This window comes from Trichomycterus rosablanca, chromosome 10 (assembly GCF_030014385.1).
Source record: "Trichomycterus rosablanca isolate fTriRos1 chromosome 10, fTriRos1.hap1, whole genome shotgun sequence".
In the NCBI taxonomy this organism is placed as follows: Eukaryota; Metazoa; Chordata; class Actinopteri; order Siluriformes; family Trichomycteridae; genus Trichomycterus; species Trichomycterus rosablanca.
Window position 1 is genome coordinate 33,236,181 of NC_085997.1, and position 22,454 is coordinate 33,258,634.

General features: G+C 41.7%; 1 protein-coding gene across 1 annotated transcript in view; it reads left to right on the forward strand.

Moving 5' to 3' along the window:
* hectd2 (HECT domain containing 2) overlaps positions 1 to 22,454 on the forward strand; it is a 385,857-nt gene that overhangs the window by 261,086 nt on the left and 102,317 nt on the right. The gene's annotated exons all lie outside the window — the stretch shown is intronic.

A 22,454-nucleotide genomic window follows, 5' to 3' on the forward strand; every position in this document is an offset into this window, starting at 1 on the left:
TGTGGCGTCTTTGTTGGTCATTTCTATTCCGAAAGACATCCTTTATGTCCTTTGGCATCAATGAGTCTTGGCTGACCAACAACCTGGCAGCGGTTTGTGGCTTGACCCTCATGAGACCACTGTCAGTGAGCACTCAACAAGGCTGCCTGTGCGCTCTCAACTCAGTCATCTGGCCATAACGATTTGGTAACTCAAACCTTTATGCTGTTTAAACCTGCTGCATATTTCTTCTTGATATTTAACAGGGTGACGGGTGGCACGGTGGCTAAGTGGGTAGCACTGTCGGCTCACAGCAAGAAGGTCCTGGGTTCGATCCCCAGGTGGGGCGGTTTGGGTCCTTTCTGTGCGGAGTTTGCATGTTGTCTGCGTGGATTTACATTTTCAGCATTTAGCAGACGCCTTTATCCAAAGTGACTTACAGTTCAGTTACAGTATACAGTCTGAGCAATTGAGGGTTAAGGGCCTTGCTCAAGGGCCCAACAGCAGCAACCTGGCAGTGGTGGGGCTTGAACCAGCAACCCTCTGATCACTGGTCCAGTACCTTAACTACTAGGCTACAGATGGCCCGTAGCTTTCATCCGGGTGCTCCAGTTTCCTCCCATAGTCCAGAAACATGCAGCCAGGCTAATTGGAGACACTGAATTGTCCTATAGGTACCTAGCTACTAGGAGGCATAAACCAGTGCATTGTAGTGCCGGTCCCAAGCCCGGATAAAATAGGGAGGGTTGTGTCAGGAAGGGCATCCTTCCTGGATCATGATCCGCCGGCGACCCCTAACGGGAGCAGCCGAGGAAATAGATAAATAGATTTAACAGGGTGATCATATTTTGGTTTTCAAAAGAGAGAACCCTTGTGGTAAGATGGCCTGCTGACATAATTAGTACGTGAATTTGGAAATGTTTACGCTGTTTCAGAATCAGGGAAAGACTTTTTAACAAGGCAGCAGTGCTGCAGTCCATCAATCTGTAGCAGTTGTGATGCTTCGTGGTGTGAAATGCAAAAACTCCCTCTGCAGCAGTAACAGCATCTTCTGTTTTACCCGATCTCTTGTGTTTTGCTGAACTGGCTCCTTTATTGGACACTTTGCAGGTTGTGCATTCTGTTTCCCAAGGATCCCGACCGAGACAAAAACACAGATTTCTTCTGTAATTCATCTGTGAATGTTCATTTGTACTTGGGCATTTTTTGAAAGAAGTGCGAGAAGGCAGGACCTAGAGAGAAAGGTGAAATGAGTGCAAAAACATGCAAAGAATAGCGCACGCAAGTGAAAAAGCCGAATCCTGCAAATTTCTGGTGATTTATAAATCCTGGCCGGACGTAAAAAGAGGACATGTCCAGGAAAATAAGGACATATGGTCACCCTACATTTAATAACTCCTGACTGTGAATATTGATATGAAATATGCATTAACATGCACTTTTTTGGGGGTGGTCCAAATGTTTTGGTTGATCATTGTATGAAGCAGTGTAGTATTCCTGCAGGGTCCAGCAAGATCTCGTACCATAAATGTACATCAGTTAGAGAATTGTGGCAAAATGTTAACATCCAGAGGAACACATGCAAAACAAGTGCTTAAACCGCAAACAAGACGTTAAAACAAATCATTAATGCCTCCTAAGGATATGTAGATTCCCATCTGCTGCTTCTACTCACTTTTACTCCTAACAAGTCTACATTCCCAGCCAGACCTGATATTTGGTACAACATCCTGTCAGGATTTGCTCTGCTATGGCGTTGTAGACAGATTCTAAGGCAGCACTGCATGTGCAAACGTCTCTGCAAAGGCAAAGTAATAATTCTGAGCACAAACGCTTTAAACAAGTGAGCTGGCAAATTCAGCTGTGGTTAATTAGTTTTAGCAAATTTAAGTGGATTGCTTTAATCAATCAATTAATCATGTTTATTTGTTATATATACATTTACATGTGTACAGTATGATTAAATTCTTTTTCCGCATATCCCAGCTTGTTGGGAAGCTGGGGTCAGAGCACAGGGTCAGTTACTATATGGCACCCCTGGAGCAGACAGGGTTAAGGGCCTTACTCAAGGGCCAAGTGGCTGCATAGCAGAGCCTGGATTTGAACTAACGATCTTCTGATTGATAGCCCTAAGCTCTATTCACTAGGCTACCACTGTCCTCAGTGCACCACTTCACCACTTTAGTGCCCAGTGTAAGCAGAGTGTTTGTCCTGTGGAAATCTCATCATCACATTTTCAATACGTGCTGCATTTCAATACATAAAGCATTTAAATTGGTTAATACACCGATCAGCCATAACATTAAAATCACCTCCTTGTTTCTACACTCACTGTCTATTTTATCAGCTCCACTTACCATATAGAAGCACTTTGTAGTTCTACAATTACTGACTGTAGTCCATCTGTTTCTCTACATGCTTTTATTAGCCTGCTTTTACCCTGTTCTTCAATGGTCAGGACCCCCACAGAACAGGTATTATTTAGGTGGTGGATGATTCTCAGCAAACAGCAGCGCTGCTGGAGTTTTTAAATACCGTGTCCACTCACTGTCCACTCTATTAGACACTCCAGCAGTGAGGTGTTTAAAAACTCCATCAGCGCTGCTTATCCACTCATACCAGCACAACACACACTAAAACACCACCACCATGTCAGTGTCACTGCAGTGCTGAGAATGATCCACCACCCAAATAATACCTGCTCTGTGGTGGTCCTGTGGGGGTCCTGACCATTGAAGAACAGCATGAAAGGGGGCTAACAAAGCATGCAAAGAAACAGATGGACTACAATCAGTAATTGTAGAACTACAAAGTGCTTCTATATGGTAAGTGGAGCTGATAAAATGGCTAGTTTTGATTTGTTTGCTTTTTTTGGTTACCGGCCTGCAAAAATGTTAACATTCAATAATTTTGAGTTAATCTTCTAACAAAAGGCTGCTCAGGTGGCGCAGTGATAAAAACACACGCTGGAACCAGAGCTGGGATCTCGAATACATCGTATCGAATATAAGCTCTGCCTGCCGGCTGAACAACGATTGGCCTGTTGTTCAGATATGGGCGGGACTAAGCCGGATGGGGTCTCTATCTCATGACTGGTGCAATTATGACCTCTGCTGGCTGATTGATGGCACCTGCACAGAGATGAGGAAAGAGAGCTCTCAGGGTGTGTCTCTCCGTACACAGTGCTAAGCTGCACTGCACTCGTCAAAGTGTAGGTGATAAGATGCATACGGCATGCTGCCCACGTGTCGGAGGGGGCGTGGGTTAGCTTTGTTCTCTCCAATCAGAGCAGGGATCGACATTGGTGGAGAGGAAGCATGATGCAATCGGGCAATTGGACGCACTAAAAAGGGAGCAAAAAGGGGAGAAAATGCATAAAGAAAATATATTAACAAATGTGTATTCCAAGTGCTGAGCAAAGCGACGATTAGCACCGAGGCTCTTGATGAGCGAAGTGCAAATCGCTTCTCATGTGAATGCGCCCTAAAGTAAAGACATCACCAAAGTACACACTTAAAAGTGAATTTAGCGTGTAATTTGATACACGGTATCTGTATCTTCTTTGTGCTTGTGACGAATGTTAATTTTAGAAAATCCTGTTAGTCCCCGGCAAGACTCCTTTAGTTTCTTCATGTACTTTTTTCTTTTTTGAATTAGCATTTAGGGAACAAAGAACTATCAGCACATGTTTCGATATTTTATGATTAATACAGACAGAATAATGCATTTAGCATTTTACTATATGCAGTGTATTACATTTTTAATAAGATATTACTGAAAGGACCATGAGAACTGTGTCACTGAGACAGAGAAACGTTTGTAAATGTCTGTATTATATCCTGTAGAATTTATAAGGCAGATAAAATAACGGTAAAATGCTTTTTCTGGCTTTGCTATAAAGAACTGCGATTTTAAATGCAGTCTGCTGGGATAATGTATATTTAATGTATTGACTATAACATGCAAATCATTTAAATTATATTTTAATCTATTTAAAGGTTATAATAAATTATTTAAGCTCTGTCCATTATTTGTCTTACAGTTCATGCATATGCATGTTTCTTTATTCAATATTCAATTAAGCAAAAAATAAGAATCTGTGCTCTAGCTTTTGCAGTAAAAAGCCACATTTTGGTTGGTTTCTTGTACACAATGTGGAACATTTCGGTGGTATCTTTAGTGCGGAGACTGTACATGGCAGACATGACATTACAGCAGAGACTGCAGAACATGCCGATGTTATTTAAATTAAGTTTGACTGACCGTAAGTAAAGACGGACTCGGACATGAGCATCAGAAAATGTAATTTACATTTCTGTTCAAGCTCACTACTGTCACTCCAGGCAACGAGTGAAAGTGAAAGTAATGCAGTTAGTTTTCAGAGGAACATCAATCAGGCGGATATTTACCATGCAGTGAGCGTCTGGCTCTACAGCTTCATTACTCTTAACTGCGCCTGTAAAAGAGCAACTTATTCTGCGTTATTCAGTCATTACTTGAACCAAGGAGAGGATTCACAAAGAGAGTGTTTTGCTCTTAACGTGGCGGTAGATGCCAAGAAAACAGCGCTCCTGATTCTGATGAATTAACTGAAGCCGAAAAAGCTCCTTAGCCTTTTTTTTTTACCACAATTACCCACTTTTAATTGGTATTAACAAGTTTCTGGCACTGGCACATCAGGACCAGTCATCAGAAGTGGTGGAGTGCAACCGAATTTGTTGGTTTTCTGACACAAATGTTACTTTTCAGGCTGCTCAGGTGGCGCAGCAGTAAAAACACATGCTAGCACACGGCAGGCTAGCACATGCTACACAGCAGCGCTGATGGAGTTTTTAAACACCTCAATGTCACTGCTGGACTGAGAATAGTCCACCAACCAAATATATCCAGCCAACAGCGCCCTGTGGGCAGCATCCTGTGACCACTGATGAAGGTCTAGAAGATGACCAACTCAAACAGCAGCAATAGATGAGCGATCGTCTCTGACTTTACATCTACAAGGTGGACCGACTAGGTAGGACACCACCATGTCATTGTCACTGCAGTGCTGAGAATGATCCACCACCTGCTCTGTGGTGGTCCTGTGAGGGTCCTGACCATTGAAGAACAGGGTGAAAGCAGGCTAAAAAAAGTATGTAAAGAAACAGATGGACTACAGTCAGTAAATGTACTTCTATATGGTAAGTGGAGCTGATAAAATGGACAGTGAGTGTAGAAACAAGGAGCCTTGTACCTGGTATATATACACTGTATATATATATACTGTATATACATACAGTGTATCACAAAAGTGAGTACACCCCTCACATTTCTGCAAATATTTCATTATATCTTTTCATGGGACAACACTATAGACATGAAACTTGGATATAATTTAGAGTAGTCAGTGTACAGCTTGTATAGCAGTGTAGATTTACTGTCTTCTGAAAATAACTCAACACACAGCCATTAATGTCTAAATAGCTGGCAACATAAGTGAGTACACCCCACAGTGAACATGTCCAAATTGTGCCCAAATGTGTCGTTGTCCCTCCCTGGTGTCATGTGTCAAGATCCCAGTTGTAAATGGGGAGCAGGGCTGTTAAATTTGGTGTTTTGGGTACAATTCTCTCATACTGGCCACTGGATATTCAACATGGCACCTCTCTGAGGATGTGAGAAATAGAATTGTTGCTCTCCACAAAGATGGCCTGGGCTATAAGAAGATTGCTAACACCCTGAAACTGAGCTACAGCATGGTGGCCAAGGTCATACAGCGGTTTTCCAGGACAGGTTCCACTCGGAACAGGCTTCGCCAGGGTCGACCAAAGAAGTTGAGTCCACGTGTTCGGCGTCATATCCAGAGGTTGGCTTTAAAAAATAGACACATGAGTGCTGCCAGCATTGCTGCAGAGGTTGAAGACGTGGGAGGTCAGCCTGTCAGTGCTCAGACCATACGCCGCACACTGCATCAACTCGGTCTGCATGGTCGTCATCCCAGAAGGAAGCTGACGCACAAGAAAGCCCGCAAACAGTTTGCTGAAGACAAGCAGTCCAAGAACATGGATTACTGGAATGCCCTGTGGTCTGACGAGACCAAGATAAACTTGTTTGGCTCAGATGGTGTCCAGCATGTGTGGCGGCGCCCTGGTGAGAAGTACCAAGACAACTGTATCTTGCCTACAGTCAAGCATGGTGGTGGTAGCATCATGGTCTTGGGCTGCATGAGTGTTGCTGGCACTGAGGAGCTGCAGTTCATTGAGGGAAACATGAATTCCAACATGTACTGTGACATTCTGAAACAGAGCATGATCCCCTCCCTTCAAAAACTGGGCCTCATGGCAGTTTTCCAACAGGATAACGACCCCAAACACAACCTCCAAGATGACAACTGCCTTGCTGAGGAAGCTGAAGGTAAAGGTGATGGACTAAACCCAATTGAGCACCTGTGGCGCATCCTCAAGTGGAAGGTGGAGGAGTTCAAAGTGTCTAACATCCACCAGCTCCGTGATGTCATCATGGAGGAGTGGAAGAGGATTCCAGTAGCAACCTGTGCAGCTCTGGTGAATTCCATGCCAAGGAGGGTTAAGGCAGTGCTGGATAATAATGGTGGTCACACAAAATATTGACACTTTGGGCACAATTTGGACATGTTCACTGTGGGGTGTACTCACTTATGTTGCCAGCCATTTAGACATTAATGGCTGTGTGTTGAGTTATTTTCAGGAGACAGTAAATCTACACTGCTATACAAGTTGTACACTGACTACTCTAAGTTATATCCAAGTTTCATGTCTATAGTGTTGTCCCATGAAAAGATATAATAAAATATTTGCAGAAATGTGAGGGGTGTACTCACTTTTGTGATACACTGTATATATATATATATATATATAGCCCTTGAGCATTAATTAATTTCATTATAAATTACCTCACTAAAAGTGACAGCATTGCGACTGTAAATTTTCACACACCACCACGCCATAGAGGAACGTACCGCAACCTCACGATGTAGGAAATAAAAATCACCCTCAGAGCGGTAATAAACTGTGAACCCTGTGACCTGCAATGTGCAGTTCAGAAGATGAGTTAGAGAGTGCTTTCTCTTTTATGGAGGGGTGAAACTATCCCTGGCTTGGTGCACAAGGTTATTTCCCTGCTTTTAAATACCCTTCTGAGACGCAGTATCGATTGCCTGGTGCCGCCATACAGGCCTGGACAAATGTTACATCTGAATAATCTAGGCGTCCCTACAGCATTGCTTCAGCTCAGCAGCAGCACAGAAATGTGCACAGAGAAATCCATGCATGAGTAAGTGTGCAGAAGTTACGTTTCTTTATTTTAAATGAGAACTTTACGAGAACTTTGAGATACTTTACCCAAGTTTATCTTCAGAGTAAAATAATACCTAAATAATCTACACAATGTTGAGTCAATTACAGTGGACCCCTGACTTACGAATGTAATTGGTTCTGAAGGGTTGTTCTTAAGTCAAAATGTTTGTCAGTTAAACCTATTTTTCCCATAACAAATAATGTAAATAGAATTAATCTGTGCCAGACCTCCCAAACCCCCCCTTACCCTAACCTCTCTAATCTCTTAAATGGTCTTTTTTGTTATAAATACAAGTTTATTTTCCCTTAAACCCTAATTATAGAATAGACATTCCTGTAATAAACAATAATAAATAACAATACACAGTAGTACTGTACATAAAAAACACATCACATTTCAGTACGGTACGTGTGCTGTACCATACACCATAATACATTTCCTTCTTTTTTTATAAAATGTATCTACCAGAAACAACAATAACTCTCATATTTCTCTATTATTTCCTTCTTTATTTTAATAGTGTTGTATTTGTAGGTGTAATTGCACGAAAGAAAGAATACTTTACTGAGCCGACTTCCTTCTTCTCTCTCACTCACTGCCCCCTCTGTCTGATACACAGTGACACCTACTGGCAGGAGTAATTATACCAATGTAATAGATTGTTTTATTTTCTTACCACTACGCTTTCTCTTCACCTTATTTGGGGCCATTTTAATATTGAATTTTACAAAATATAAAGACAACACCGAAAAAACACCGTCCGCTGTCCGAATGTTCGCTCACTGTATATATATATATATATATATATATATATATATATATACGTATATACGTATATATATATATATATAGAGAGAGAGAGAGAGAGACGGTTGCAGTGCACTTGTTCGTGACGTCACGTCACGTTTCGCGAATTTCTGTTCATAATCCGAAATTTGTTCGTACGTTAATTTGAAAAAGATCGCTCGTAACCCGCAATGTTTGTATGGTAAACCGTTCGTAACTCTAGGGTCTACTGTACATCCAATTCATACATATTGTGAGAGGTAACTCTGATAACGGAGCTTTTTTCCCATGACTGAAGCGGTGTTGGGTTATTTTTGTACTACATGCTAATATTACCTACATGATGCAAATGAAGACGTTTATAGTGAAATTGCATCAGTTGACTGTGATCAGCGATGACTGTGACAAAGAAAGCAACACATTTTCCATTTAAAATCAGGGGCTTAGCTGACGGACTAACCATCCAATACGTCTGTTTGCAGTGTGCTGATGTTAACTACCTAAAATCACAGCTCTAATAGTGTATTCGTATGTTTGACTACTAATAAATTAATAACTAGGAATACATTTAGTTCTATAAAATTATATCAAATCCTGGAAATTCCAGTTCAAGATACAAGACTCTTTATTGTCACTTCACTTAATACAGTAGAGTAAAAATTAAAGCAGTCGTACGATGCAATCACATAACATACAAGAGATAAACCCTGTCAAAACAACATGGTTTTAGCTATTAAGTTCCCTGTAACTAAATCTATCTAGATATATAGATAGATGGATGGATGGATGAATGGATAGACAGACAAACAGACAGACAGATATACAAACAGACAGAGAGACATACAGACAAATATACAAACAGACAGACAGACAGATATACAAACAGAAAGACAGACAGACAGATGGATAGATATACAAACAGGTAGACAGACAGATATACAGAGAGACAGACAGACCGATATACAAACAGACAGACAGATATACAGACAGACAAACAGAAAGACAGATAGATAGATAGACAGATATACAAACAGACAGACAGACAAACAGAAAGACAGACAGATAGATAGATATACAGACAGATAGATAGATATACAGACAGACAGATGAATATATATACAAACAGGTAGACAGACAGATATACAGACAGAGAGACAGACAGATAAACATACAGACAGACAAAGACAGAGAGACAGACAGGTAAATCTATCTAGATAGATGGATGGATGGATGGATGGATAGATAGATAGACAGACTGATTGATATACATACAGGCAGACAGACAGACAGATGGATAGATATACAAACAGGTAGACAGACAGATATACAGACAGATAAATATACAGACAGACAGAGAGACAGACAGGTAAATCTATCTAGATAGATAGATGGATGGATAAATGGATAGACAGACACAGATAAATATACAGACAGACAGACACAGACAGACAGATAGATATACAGAAAGACAGACAGGCAGAAAGATCCTTTTTTGATCCCGAAGGAAATTATTGGTTATTGCATAGTAGGATGCACACTAGTGTGCAGGATCGAGTGCAATTGTACATTATAAGTTTAAATAAGGTGCAGTAAGTTTTACCCAGGATTAATACCTGCAAGGCTAATTAGCATGTTGATGGCAGTCTGCTTTCTAAGTGCTAACTTTATAAGGGTTAGTCTGGCTCAAATTGCAGCTACTACTAACACAACTACTACTACTACTACTAATAATAATAATAATAATGGGCACTCAGGTGGCACAGCGGTATAACATGCTAGCACACCAGAACTGACTTCTCAAATCTCAGCTCTGCTACCATCAGGCTGGGCGCCTACGTGAACAATGACTGTCTCATTCGTAGAGAGGATGTCGGAGGGGTTTCCTCATAACTGATGCAATTACAACCTTTGCTGGCTGATTAATGGCACCTGCACAGAGACGGAGGATAGTGGGATAAGGGTGTGTCTCTCCATACGCAAAGCTGATCCACTTATGAACTCGCCTCGTAAAGGTGAAAAGATGCAGTCGGCTACTGCACGCGTGTCGGAGAGGGCGTGTGTCAGTCTCGGCTCTCCTTAGTCAGAGTGGAGGTCTGCAGCAGTAGATAAGGAAGAGTAATGCAATGGGGTAATTGTAGACGACTAAATTGGGAGGAAAATTGGGGAAAAATGCGAAATATATATAATAATAAGTGATGTGAATGCGTCACTACAAACAGTATCAAACCCAGTATGCATAGTCGCAGGTCGGTCAGAGTGTCCATGCTAACTCCTCTCACTTTGGGCTATCAACCGGAAGATTGGCGGTTCAAATCCAGGCTCTGCTATGCAGCCACTGTTGGGCCCTTGAGCAAGGCCCTTAACCCTGTCTGCTCCAGGGGCGCCGTACGATGGCTGACCCTGCGCTCTGACCCGAAGAAAGAATTTCATTGTACTGTACACCTGTATATGTATGTATGACAAATAAAGTATATGTTATTCTTCTTCTTCATACCACAAAAGATCCCACAGGGTGCTTTATGTAGCTATTCTTTAATAAATACAAATTCTACACATGTAATGCTCTGTGTAATGTTAACCAGATTTATACTTCATCAGGCTTCTTGAGGCTCTCAGTGATTGACGAACAAAGTGACTGCCAACCTCGGCCAGCCGTTAGCTCTGCCTCATGCATGCTAACAATCTGTGAAGCTGCAATGCCTGGTCTGTTTGACACCACCACTTCTGTAGAGAAATGGTTCTCTGTAGGTTTACTGATTGCTAAAAAAGAAAGCTGACTGTGCACTTTCTTAGTACAGCCAAAGATTAAGTGCAAAGTAAAACTCGCAACCAGAGTGTGAATTATACAGAGACAATCGGATGGGGCGTCAACTTTATTTATTAGCTAACTAACAACCACCCCAAACTGTTGGGGGTTTTATTTACCCCTTTTTTTTAAGTGGTCTGAGTATTAATTAGGAGAGTCGGACCCTTCTAATCCGCCCATAACTCGAACCATGCTCACAACCTACTACACCAACTACAGTTATGTAAAGCAAACACGAGACCCGATTAATTTTATTATTTTTTCTGTATTTTTTTGTTAAAATAGAAACTGTCTCAGCGGGAAACAGAGATGTTTACAAGTCACAAAATACGAGTCCGAGTCAAGTCACGAGTCTTTAGGTAAGAGTCCGAGTCAAGCACGTCAATATAATATACACAAAACATATATTGGAAATGTAGCGTAGAAATAAATGAATAATATGTAAGTTCAGATAAAAAACAACAACAGATTAGCAACTGTATTTTGCCGTTTTACTTAGTGCCTTTACTTTCCTAGTCATTGTGCAAATGAATGTAATTTCCAGAACAAGAAGGTACCAGTTAAAAGCTTAAACTGATGTTTTGTTTTCATTGCAAAACAAAAGCATGCGATAAATCACGGCACAGCGGGCAAAATCCAAAACACAGCAAAAAAAAAATCAGAACCACTGCTTACCTTAGCTTATGTTCTTCCAGATGCTATTAAATTTATAACCGTGTGTCCCATTAGGAATATAATCCGTTATTTTGTCAATGTGCATATAATTAAAAACCTCCAAACTTTTCCCGGTTGTGAAGTAAAACACAAACTCGTTAGAAAGCCGATCAAGCGTTTCATTGACAATCATCTGTGTGACGCTGCAAACTGAATACATGCAAATAACAGCATTTCTTACTAACAATTAAAATCAGAAGATCTGATCTCTTTCAACCATTAGCACCAATTCTGTAGGAGCGTTCCATTCACCCCAGCTGTTCACTACGTAGGATATTCCACTATTTTAAGAGAATGTTCAAATGAAGTGAACTTCAAAATGTGTAGGGAGAGACGCTTCATCACTACGCCGGAAGCTGGCTGGAACATTTACCCATTGCGGGTTAATTCGACCGGAGCATTATTAGAGAGCAGAAAATTACACGATCAGAATGATGTCGGATCGACGTTAATAAAAGGGACTCTTGTTGTTTACAAGTTATGTTTTTTGCGAGTCATGAGTGAAGTCTGAGTCATTTGAAACGAGTCAGAGTCGAGTCTGAAGTCGCTGTGTGTGTGACTTATGCCAAGTTCACACTACACGACTTTTCAAGTCGTCAGGTCGCTGTACAGTTTACACTACACGACTGGATCTCTTGTAATCGGGAGTCTTTCAAGTCGGTGTGTATTTCACACTACATGACTGATCGGCGATAGGGGGTTTCACACTACACCATCTATCACCAACTGGAATCGCAGGTGAGCTTCTCTGGTCTCACAAACTACGTTTGTCACGAAAACAAGCACGAGAAGTGATGAGGGGTTTAATGATACCACGTCCAAAAATGCACGTCAACAAGTAGCGAGCGATCAAAGTTTGTGCGCTGATGTGCAGCGTAAAGTCAAGTAGGAAAAATAGGAACAGCAGGGATTGTTCTATAGTGAGTTGGAGGTTAATAAATATTTTTTGCAATGCAACGTTGGTGTTATGTTTTGTAGAGAACAATAAGGTCAGAAATACTGTAAAACTTCTATAGTGCCAATTCTCCCCTGCGTTTCCCCTCACACCGTATGTTGCGCTCTCATTGGCTGTTCGACATAGCACTTATTGCCAGTCGGGCAACTCAGATCCAGATATTTGACAAGCTAGATATCCCTCTTCGGTCGCCGAGTGCTTGGCGAGCCATTTGGATCGAGTTGTTAAACAGTTCACACATAGCGATTGAGAGCCGAGTTTCGATCGCCGAGCAAACGCCGAGTTGCTCCCGAGCCGGCAAATCTAGCGCCGACCAGTCGCCAAGTGAAAATCAGGGCAAAAATTGTGTAGTGTGAACTAGGCATTACGTCACAGACTCGAGTCCCCATCTCTGGAGTGAAAGCTTAAAACAACATTAACATCTAAGAGCAACTTTCTTCCTCTGCAGCGTCACCCCTCTCTACAATATCCTGCTTTTTCCTGATAAAGCTGCCTACATTTGATCCTGATTGTTTGGTGATCATTAGTTATTTATGAGCATCTGGGCTTCTGCTCTAAACAATCTGCTCAGTGTGGCCATCGGCGTTCAGCCTCGATATGAAACCTTGCAGTGAGGAATCAATAGACTGCAAACAAACAGCAAATAATAAACTTTTCACCAAAGTGAGTCACAAAGCACGAATGCTTTCAGCTTCAGGATTCATTTATCAGATTGCTGTGTGTCAGAATGAGTCGGGACACGGTTCTTAACATAAAACAAGCTGCATTCTGAGCACTGCAGCAGAGGCTGGTGTAGCTACTGTGTGTCTTATTTTTCACTCAGATTGTGAGTCTGTTTATCATTGTGGGCATTTAGCAGACGCTCTTATCCAGAGAACATAACATTAAAACCACCTCCTTCTTTCTGTCCATTTTATCAGCTCCACTTACCATATAGAAGCACTTTGTAGTTCTACAATTACTGACTGTAGTCCATCTGTTTCTCTGCATGCTTTGTTAGCCCCCTTTCATGCTGTTCTTCAATGGTCAGGACCACCACAGAGTAGGTTTTATTTGGGTGGTGGATCATTCTCAGCACTGCAGTGACACTGACATGGTTGGTGGTGTGTTAGTGTGTGTTGTGCTGGTATGAGTGGATCAGACACAGCAATGCTGCTGGAGTTTTTAAACACCTCACTGTTCCTGCTGGACTGAAAATAGCCCACCAACCAAAAATATATCCAGCCAACAGCGCCCCGTGGGCAGCATCCTGTGACCACTGCTAAAGGTCTAGAAGATGACCAACTCAAACAGCAGCAATAGATGAGCGATCGTCTCTGACTTTACATCTACAAGGTGGACCAACTAGGTAGGAGTGTCTAATAGAGTGGACAGTGAGTGGACATGGTATTTAAAAACTCCAGCAGCCCTGCTGTGTCTGATCCACTCATACCAGCACAACACACACTAACACACCACCACCATGTCAGTGTCACTGCAGTGCTGGGAATGATCCACCACCTAAATAATACCTGCTCTGTGGTGGTCCTGTGGGGGTCCTGACAATTAAAGAACAGGGTGAAAGCAGGTTAAAAAGGTATGTAGAGAAGCAGATGGACTACAGTCAGTAATTGTAGAACTACAAATATGAAAATCCAGTTGTGTTTTTAGCTGCTTTAGACTTTAACATCATGGACATTTTGACTAGGCGATTGCTAACTGAATTGCTGTAGGATTGCTAGGCCTTCACAGTGCAAATTAACCAGGAAACTTGAGACACTTGAACTCTAGACAAATCACAAAAATGTTAAATGGTTAAACACAAACATTAAATTATGAATTTTACAGCAAATTGCAGATTATACAGGGAAAGGCTTGTTTCACGGCCCGTGATGTGATTTTCACAGCCGTGAAATTATAAAATACACTGAAATAACAGTAAGAATAAATAACACTGTACAAAATTGAAACTACTGAAACAGGTGAGGAGATCAGACGTCTAGACGTGTACCAGACGCTAGCAGAGAGCAAACATACTTCACGCTACATTGCCCTAAAGGTCCATTGATCTTTGTTTCTTTAAATATATGAAGCATCATACCCAGGTGCAGCACAGTGCAAACACCAGTGTTATAGATTACATCTGCTGTGAGAGCATGAGACCCTGGGACTACCCATTACCGGCCACTAATCTGGTTTCTGTGTGTTTTGGAAAGGAAATGTGTAAATCATTTCATTAACTTGATAAACCACACTGACAGACAAACCTTATTAAACATGTTGCTTGGGGTACAACAGATGTCCACTGTCATGTCAGCCGGATAAATGCTAAACATGAATACAGAATAAAAATGTCCGTTTCAGTCCCGGTTGGACAGAATTTGATTTGAAGCCTTCCTAAATACATTTCTGGAAATAATTTACTGGTGACTGTTGGACTCTGAATAACAGCACATTATGGTGACCAAATTATTTATTTTTCTAAAAGGCTGCTGTTCATTTCAGTCATTTCAGATGATGGGAACCTGCATCCTGCATCCATGTGCCATCGGTGCAGGAACCGGTGCTGAAGTGTGATTGGTGTGGCGCCTCACGGTGGAGCCTCCAGTCCAAATCTCGGCAAGGCTTCCAAGAGTCAAACACAACAACAGAGAGCAGCTTATGTGCCAGAAATGATAGAGGCCCACTCAGTCAGCTGGGCGCTGGGCACGATTACTCTGCACAGACTGGTTTGGCAGTGTAATTAGCCTCGCTCAGGAAGGCCTTCCAAAAATCACCAGTAACAACCGGCGCTGGTCCACATGCTCCACATGGCTGATCATGAGGGACATTTAAAGAAGTAAGACAGCATTAATTACTTACTGACAACATACACTGCTTAAAAATGAAGAAAAAGGAATGAACTGTGGTGTGCTAACGTCTATTAGTCCCTCCAAACAGATTTAAAAACTGCTAACCAAAACATAAAGAAGCATGGTGGTGCAGCAGGTAGATTGGGTGATGCATAGTAACTAGGGTCCGAAGGACTTGGGTTCTAACCTCACCTGCAGTCACTGTTTGTAAAAGGTTTTGCAAGTTCCTTCCCCCCTTAAACATGCAGAAGGTGGGCTCATTCACTCATTTTACCACAGCTGTATCCTATTTAGGGTCGCGGTGTGTACAGAGCACTGGGCGAAGGGTAGGAAACATCCCGCACAGGTTGCCAGTCCATCACAGGGCAAACACACACACACAGCAATTTTTAGCATCTTCATTTAACCTGACTTCATGTTTTTGGACTGTAGGAGGAAACCCACATGGACACAGGGAGAACATGCGGTGGTAGCTCAGTGGTTAAGGTACTGGACTAGTAATCAGAAGGTTGCCGGTTCAAGCCCAGCCACCACCAAGTTGCCACTGTTGGGTCCCTGAGCAAGGCCCTTAACCCTCAATTGCTCAAAGTCATGTTCAGTCATAATTGTAAGTTGCTTTGGATAAAAGCGTCTGCTAAATGCTGAAAATGTAAATGTAAAAATGTAAACATGCAAACTCCACAAAAAAGGGCCTGGACTGCTCCACCAGGGAACCAAACCCAGGACTTTCTTGCTGTGAAGTGACAGTGCTACCCACCTCACCATGCCACCCAGAAGGTGGACTCGCTACTTCAGGTGTGAATGACTAAGTGAATTTGAGTGTGTTGCCCTGCAATGGACTACAATCCTGTCCAGGGTGTATTGCCCTCCAGTTTCAGGGCTGCACCGGACCAACTGTGACCCTGACTATAATGAAGCAGTTAACAAAGATAAGTTAATAAAGGCTCAGCTTATAATTTATTATTAATGGTTATAAACATACATTCTCTTTGTAGTATATCATTGATTGATTTATCTTTTGTGACTGCTTGATCCTGATCAGGGTTGGGGTGTGTCCAGAGCCTGGATGCAAAGTGGATGTGAAGGGTGCTATGGCATCAGAGTAGTCAATCCACCGTCAGGCGTGGGGGGTCACTTAACATACCTCACTCACTAAACAAACTGTAAAAGAATATAAATACCATTTTCTTCTCTTTTCAATACTGTACTTCCAAATTGTTTTTAAATTAATGGACACAATGCTTTCCAGGACAAGTAGAAAACAGGACGCCCATTTGTAACCAATGCAAACTTTAAAAGCCAGCGTATGTGTGGTTAGTGCCAGTGATGTGTGTAACTAATCATCTCTGAAGGCAGCATTAATGCTGAGGAGTACAGATTTATTTTGAAGCAGGATATGCTGCCATCTAACCAACAAAACAACACCAAGCCACATTCTGCACACATGCTGTTTGAACAAAGCCCTTCTGTCATGAACATGATTGTAAGAGCTCACAAAGATCCATGTTAACATGTTTTCATACTCAGAGATAAAGAAGCTGCTTGTTGATGTGTTGCATTATGATTCTAAGACGTTAATTACATACAGTATTAATGTAATACTATATTTAATAACAGAGGGCAGGCGGCACCGCGGGATATTCCGCTAACACACCAGTGCTGAGATTCAGAACTCTTCAGTTCAAAACTGGGCATTGCCACCGTTCGGCTGGGCGCCATCAAGCGGGCATAATTGACAGTGCCTGCAGCAGACACTAATTAGCCACTGTGTCTGCTAGGGCGGGATGACCGGACTATGTGGGTGGGGTCTTTAAATGCTGTGCAAGAACCCTGATTAGCAGATAGAGGCGTCTGATCAGAATGCATGCGCAAAAAGAAGGGGTCTGTGCACGGGTCGGAGGAGGCGTGAGCAGCAATAAACCCTCCTCCAATGCAATCAGGGATCCACCAGCAGCGAAAGACAAATTGACTACGATAAATTGGGAGAAAATGCATAAATAAATAGAACATAAATAAACAGTGGGTAGCACTGTCGCCTCACATCAAGGTCATGGGTTCAATTCCTAGGTGAAGTGGTCTGGGTCCTTTCTGTGTGGAGTTTGCATGTTCTCCCCGTATCTGTCTAGGTTTCCTCCTGGAGCTCCAGTTTCCTCCCACAGTCCAAAGACGTGCAAATGAGGTGAATTGGAGATACAAAATTGTCCATGACTGTTTGATTAACATTAAAAAACTTGAACTGTGAATCTTGTGTAACCAGTAACTACCTGTCCTGTCATGAATGTAACCACAGTGTGTAAAACATGATGTTAAAATCCTAATAAATAAATAAATATTCAACAATAGTATGTAAACTGACCAGGCATAACATTATGAGCACTGACAGGTGAAGTGAATAACACTGATTATCTCATCACGGCACCTGTTAGTGGGTGGGATATATTAGGCAGCAAGTGAACATTTTATCCTCAAAGTTGATGTGAGAAGCAGGAAAAATGGGCGAGTGTGAGGATTTGAGTGAGTTTGATAAGGGCCAAATTGTGATGGCTAGACGACTGGGTCAGAACATCTCCAAAACTGCAGCTCTTGTGGGGTGTTCCCGGTCTGCAGTGGTCAGTATCTATCAAAAGTGGTCCAAGGAAGGAACAGCGGTAAACCAGCGACAGGGTCATGGGTGGCCAAGGCTCATTGATGCACTTGGGGAGCGAAGGCTGGCCCGTGTGGTCCGATCCAAGAGAAGAGCTACTGTAGATCAAATTGCGGAAGATGTTAATGCTGGTTCTGATAGAAAGGTGTCAGAATGCACAGTGCATTCACCTAATCAGGCTTAGAAAAAGGTATTTGTTCGTAACAACGGACGGCCTACAGGCAGTATGTGCGCACCCACAATATAAGATACAGTATGTACCCAATAGTTTTTTCTAAAAAAAAAAAAAAAAAAAAAGGCATTAAAAAACAATACATTTATCTAAAATACATCCACCAACAAATTTCTTTTCAAGCCCAGGTTTTAACAGCATCATGAACAATAAAAGCAGTCTCAGCAAAATGCTAAGAAACCCTCTAAGCTCTCCCAAGCGTTTGATATGCAAAACCTGTATCGTCATTCAAGCGCTGCAATTCACTAAACTCACTAAACACACTCAAGCTTTAATCTTCAGCTTGCACTAATAAAACCCAACAGCTCAAAGAAACGATCTCAAGAGGCAGCGTGAGAGAACAAGAATGTCCACAGAGAAGCACGAGTGTGTTTGAATTCTCAAACCGGAGGAACAAACACTTAGGAGACCCTTAAAGTGACGAAGTAGATTCAGTACAGACGTCTATTAAAATAAAAAGGGTCGGCTATGACTGTAATGTATATGGACAACACTCCTAATTAATAGGCTCAGATGTTTCAGCCAAACTCCCCAACCTCTTTGCTAGGTCTATTCCTGTTTAAGCATTTACCACTTTGTAATGTTGCCATTCCTTTTCACCACACTTAAAAGACGTTTTGGCACCGAGGATACCAAGTGATTTAGTGGTTTAGCTTTTATTTTGTCCCATTCTTCCTGCAAACACGTCTTAAAATGTGCAAAAGTACATACTGGGGACAGGTCAGGACTGCAGGCAGGCCAGTCCAGTACCAAAACCCTCTTCTTCCGCAGCCATGCCTTTGTAATGTGTGCAGCATGTGGTTTTGCATCGTCTTGTTGATAAATGCATGAACGTCCCTGGACAAGACGATGTCTTGAAGGCAGCACATGTTACTTTAAGATCTCAGTGTACTTTTCTGCGTTAATGCTGCCATCACAGAAGTGTTAATGACCTTTGCCAGGAGCACTGACACAGCCCCATACCATGACAGATCCTGACTTTTGGACTTGTTGCTGATAACAGTCTGGATGGTCCTTTTCGTCTTTGGTCCAGAGCACACAGTGTCCATTTTTTTCAAAAAAGTCCTGGAATGCTGATTCATCTGACCACAATACACGTTTCCACAAAGTGATGATCCATCCTAGATGCCTCCGAGCCCAGAGAACATGCTTAACATAAGGCCTCTTTTTTGCACAGTAAAGTTTTAAGTGGCATTTGTGCATGTAACTCTGTATTGTAGTGCTTAACAAAGGTTTGCCAAAGTAATCCCTCACCCATGTGGTTATATCAGCTATTGTTGAGGGGCGGTTCTTGATGCAGTGCCGTCTGATGGATCGAAGATCACGGGCGTTCAGCTTAAGCTTGCACCCTTGGCTTTTTTGCACTGAAATTCCTCCCGATTCCTTGAATGGTTTAATGATATTATGCACTGTAGAGGGAGGAATATGCAAATCCCTTCCAATCTTTCTTTGAGGTACATTGTTTGTAAACATTTCAATCACTGAAGATCATCTGATCATCTTTGCTCATCAAAGACTCAGCCTTTCCTGGATGCTGCTTTTGTACCAAACCATGATTACAATCACCTGTTAACATCACCTGTTTGGAATCACATCATTATTTAGTTTTTTCACCTCATTACTAGCCCTAAATTGCCCCCGGCCATAATTGCTACTGGCCATAAGACAATGAAGAAGGAAACACCAAGCAGATATTCTGCAAGCTTTTTAGGCTCAGTCAATTCCCCCATCCAGACAACCAATATAAAAAAAAGATGGCAAACCAGTCCTGGCATCAGTTTAATATTTTACAGTGGATCTGGAAAAGTAGTAAGATGCACAGTTTACAATTTATTTACAAAATATATGTCCAGAAATCTGTAGACAGCCTTCCAAATGACTAAGTTTAGGTGTTTCAGTCAGGTCCGTTGCTAACCAGTGTTTGAACGTATTCAAACTTTGGTTTGATGAGTTTGGTGTAAAGGTACTGAATTCAACCCCATCAAACACTTCTGGGTATTTCCTTTCATCATCAGAGCCTGTCCTTACAAATGGGCACAGACCCCAGTGGGCACAGACGCACTTCAAACTCCTGTGGTAAATATTCCCGGATTAGTGAAGACTAGTTTAGTTACAGCCACAAGGGTTAAGAAACTACTGTACATATTAATGCCTGTGATTTTGGAATGGCATGTCCTACAAGCTCATGACCAGGTGTCCACATACTTTTGGCAATATAGTGTAAGTGTGCCCTGCACCAAAACTAGTCAAACAAGGGGTCAGTGGACCCAAATCATGCTACCCATAAAAAGCCATTAGACCTTCGTGTATCATTTTGTAATCATTTAATTTTTTCACTAGCCAGTTGAGCAGTCTTTGTGTCTGAAGCTCCTGCCATCCGTGCTCAAGTTACAATTCATATACACTCATAGTCCACTTCATTAGGAACAGTAGGGAAGAACAATTTTAATAATAATTCAGTAATTAATAACTGAATCTCACTCTCGCCAGCATCGCTCTGCATTATAACGAGTCTTTATCATTCAAGCGGTCACTAATTCTGAAACTGTCAAACCATCATCTCGTACCCTCCATCCCAGAGCCGTGAGTCACCCAGTGTCCGTCCCGGTAAGTGATTGTGTTCCTAATTTACTGCCTGTACTATTTGCATTAGATTAGATTAAACCTTCCTGCACGTCTCCTCCCGGACCCGAACATGCCCTTCAAAGGAACCGAAGCGGCGGCCAAGAATGGAAAACTGGCCGAGTGGTGACAGAGGTGCGAGACAGGTCCAAAAACATGGAACCAGGCTGCATTACCCCTGTACTCTGTTGTGACTTGGACACTGAATCTCATCCACAGGCACAGAGCTGACAGTGACCAGAGTGTTACCGGACAGCGTGTGAGGATGTGACACCCCTGAACACTCATTCACTCATCAGTATTCAGGAAGGATAAGTGAGACCTGTCTTGTGCCAAATGGCTGGAAGAAGCATTTACATTTTCTACAATGTCATACAACTGTGTTTTTAACCTGAATTTTTTATTATTATAAAACCTGATCTGAAACCCATACTGTTTACACCCACACCCAAACTGGTGTATGTTTACTGCCTCTAAAAGTCAAATATTCAAATTAAAATGATCAAATTGGATATGTGAGTAGAAAAAGATGCACAGTCTTCTGTCAAAAAATGTCTCACTTCAACCATGTCTCTATCAAAATAAGTTCTCAAAATAATAAAAAATTTAAATGCTAAAAAGGCTCACATTTTTTTTCAGTTATTAGCTGAGACAAAAAAGTCTTAAGTAAATAATATTATGGCTTGAATTATTATTATTATGACCAGACCTTTCACATGATGAGCATTTTGTGCTTCGTTCACCACAAGGCTGAGCACACAGATTTATTTATTTATTAGGATTTTACCGTCATGTTTTACACTTTGGTTACATTCATGACAGGAACAGTAGTTACTGGTTACACAAGATTCATCAGTTCACAAGTTTAATGTCAAACACAGTCATGGACAACTGAGTATCTCAATTCACCTCATTTGCACGTCTTTGGACTGTGGGAGGAAACTGGAGCTCCTGGAGGAAACCCACACAGACATGGGGAGAACATGCAAACTCTACACAGAAAGGACCCAGACCGCCCTACCTGGGGACAGAACCAAAGATGTACAACAGTACTTTTCATTTCAAAATCCTCCACACATTTTTTATTGGCGACAGGTCAGGACTGCAGGCAGGCCAGTCCAGTTTTTTCACCTCATTAGTAGCCCTAAATTGCCCCCATCCCAACTTTTTTTGGAATGTGTTGCAGGCCTGAAATGCAGGAATGGATGTTTATTAATAAATGAAATAAAGTTGAGCAGATAAAACATGAAATATTTCAGGTTCATCCTGTCTGCAATCAAATAAAAGTCAAAGAGAATATAAGGAACACTGTGTTTTTATTTTATTTGCATTTTTTCTGATTTAAGGTTGTAGAAGCGATGGATAAATCATCGATGGATAAATGTTTCGGGTTTTAAGGAAGTCTGTAAGTTCATTAACATGAACATAAACATTATCATGGCCTGGCGAATGGCATGTGAAAATATATCATGAGATGGTATCAAGACCAGATCAGTATTGTGTATAACTAACATCTAACAGAGGGCTTGTGTTAAAACAAGTTATGCTCCTTTTAGTTATGCTGTAATATT